The sequence below is a fragment of the Rattus norvegicus genome, chromosome 15 (assembly GCF_036323735.1).
Source record: "Rattus norvegicus strain BN/NHsdMcwi chromosome 15, GRCr8, whole genome shotgun sequence".
Taxonomy (NCBI): domain Eukaryota; kingdom Metazoa; phylum Chordata; class Mammalia; order Rodentia; family Muridae; genus Rattus; species Rattus norvegicus.
This window is the reverse complement of record NC_086033.1, coordinates 52,328,083-52,330,579: the sequence shown is the minus strand read 5'-3', so window position 1 is coordinate 52,330,579 and position 2,497 is coordinate 52,328,083.

The window sequence follows — 2,497 nt, the reverse complement described above, 5'->3', positions numbered from 1 at the left end:
AAAATAGCAAAATAAGGGAGGGATGGCCAATAAGACCACCTGTGATTCTGATAGCAGCCAGAGAGGCCTAAGTCTTCAGCTACCACCCCCAGCAACCCCTGCAGAGTACAAGTTCCTGCCTCGCTGATTTACCAATCAAGCAGCCATCAGAAGGAAGAAAAGGCACTGGGTTGTTCTGCTTTGTTCTAAGTAACTCGTGCTGGCTTCTAGCAATCATCTTTCTTTTCCAAGAACTCACAAATCATTCGTTTCAATCCTGTTTTGGAATTTCGCCAAGAATCCACATTGAAATTCCAGCATAGTCACTTGCAGAGTCAAAGAGGTAACAGGCTGTCTGGGCCCCGTGGGTAGGTAAGGGTCTTACTAAGTGGCAGCCAAGTAGCCTAGTTTGCTTCTGGTTGCTGAGACACAACACTGACAAAAAGCAACCGGAAAGGAAGGGTTTATTTCAACTTATGGATTCCAGTCCATCATTGAGGGAAGCCAGGGCAGGCGCTCAAGTGGAAACCTGGAAGCAGGAACTGAAGCAGAGACCACAAAGGAACAGAATGCTACTTACAGACTTACCCCAGGCTCCCAGTCAGATACCTTTGTAATACAGCCCAGGTCCTCCTGCCTAGGGATACCAGTACCCACAGCACTTACCAATCATCAGTCAAGAACCCTCAAGAGCCATGAGCACAGCCAATCTGATGGAGGCAAATCTTCAACTGAGGATCCTTCTTCCAAGATGTGTCAAGTTGACAATCAAGATAGGCTATCACCAGGCATCTCTAGATCTTACCAGTGTGACCTGCCCCTCTTGCTTGAAGTCATACTCTGTCTGTCTGTCGTCTGTCATCTGTCCTCTCTCTCTCTCTCTCTCTCTCTCACACACACACACACACACACACACACACACACACTACCCCCTAGAGATTACAGTCAGACAACTTCCAAGCCCCCTCTAACATGGACACAAAGATGACCAATGCCAACATCCCCAGTATTTTTCAATCTGCCCTTTGTGCCTCTTTCAAAATTGGTCTGCCCTCCTTCAACCCCGCTCTGCTCGCCCCCAAGCCACGGTGGGAATAGACATCTCCATAGCTATTTAATTGTAACTGTGGCTAAGCAGCAAAGAGGAGTCTGGCGTCAGGGAAGATGCTCATGTAGGCTGGGAGCCACACTGTGAACACACCCCCATCTGTCAGCGTGGCCCTCCGTGCATGGTGAGTTGATGGAGTGTTGACTGCTGGTGTTCTAATGTCCTTGTCTGTGGCTGCAGTGAAGGCACAGCCCCTCAGGGAGGAAATCTAAGACTTAGACTTGAATCTTCTCAGAATTATAGTAATTAAAATTGAGAAGTGCAGAACACCAGGGCCAGCCATCATTTCTAGACTGGCAGCTGAGGAGGTTCAACTTCAAGGTCACTCTGTCCTGCTTTTAAGATACAACCTATTTCCCTCCTATCACCCTTCACCTCTTCTTCTCAGGACCTAGGCAACTCAGGGCTCTTGTTTTCCCATTCATGAATGTGGAGTTCTCCACTCATTAGAGCCCCTTAGAAACATGAGTACTGGGGAACTGCAGTTCTTAGCATTTCAAGCTGAGTCTGGGAAGGGGCACAAGGAAGTGTTTCATCCTGACTTGTGGGGACATCAACAGCCCTGGGACTCAAATCCCATGTAGATCTATCTGCTAATTCCATGTACGAGAAAACTGAGACTCCGGACAACATGAGGTTGAACCTTCCTTCCAGCCAAAAGGTCTCAAGCCAGGATAGAAACTCAGTTCTCCTGTCGATAGGTTTATTCCGCTATAGCAGGGCCATTTATAGAAGCCCTATATTGTGCTAAATATTTTACATAAACCATGTGTAATTTTTATAGCAGCTATCTGAGCCATCATTATCTGCAGTTTGGTTGAGACAGTGAAGGGACTTGCCCCAGGTCAATAACGGGCAATAAGGGAAAACACCTATCCCAGGCTGATGGCTGAGGTGGTTTGAAGGAAAATGGCCTCATGGCTCAGATGTTTGAATGCTTAGTCCCTAGTTGGTGGAACTGTTTAGGAAGGACTAGGAATTGTGATCCGGTTGGAGGAGGTGTGTCACTGGGAATGGACTATGAGGTTTCAAAAGCCCACACCAGGCCCAGGCATCTCCTTCCTCCCCTCTACCTCCAACATCCAGCCCTGCCTGCCTGCGTGTGCTGTGTTCCCTCCCAGGACAGCCAGACTCACCCTCGGAAACTGTCAGCCCCCAACTGCATGTTTTCTTTTATAAGTTGCCTTGTTAGAGGTGTCTCTTCACAGCAATAGAAAAGTAAGACAGTTGGGTTCTTGATCACATGTTGCATGAGAGAAGCCCTTCAGGCTGCAGGGGAGACTGGAAAGGCTGGTGGAGGTATGGGCTTTCGCAGAATCTCAAGGGGAAGATAGTAAGACACATATACTTCTGCATTAGTTACTTTTCTGTTGCTGCAATAAAACACCATGGCTAAAAGCTTACTATTCC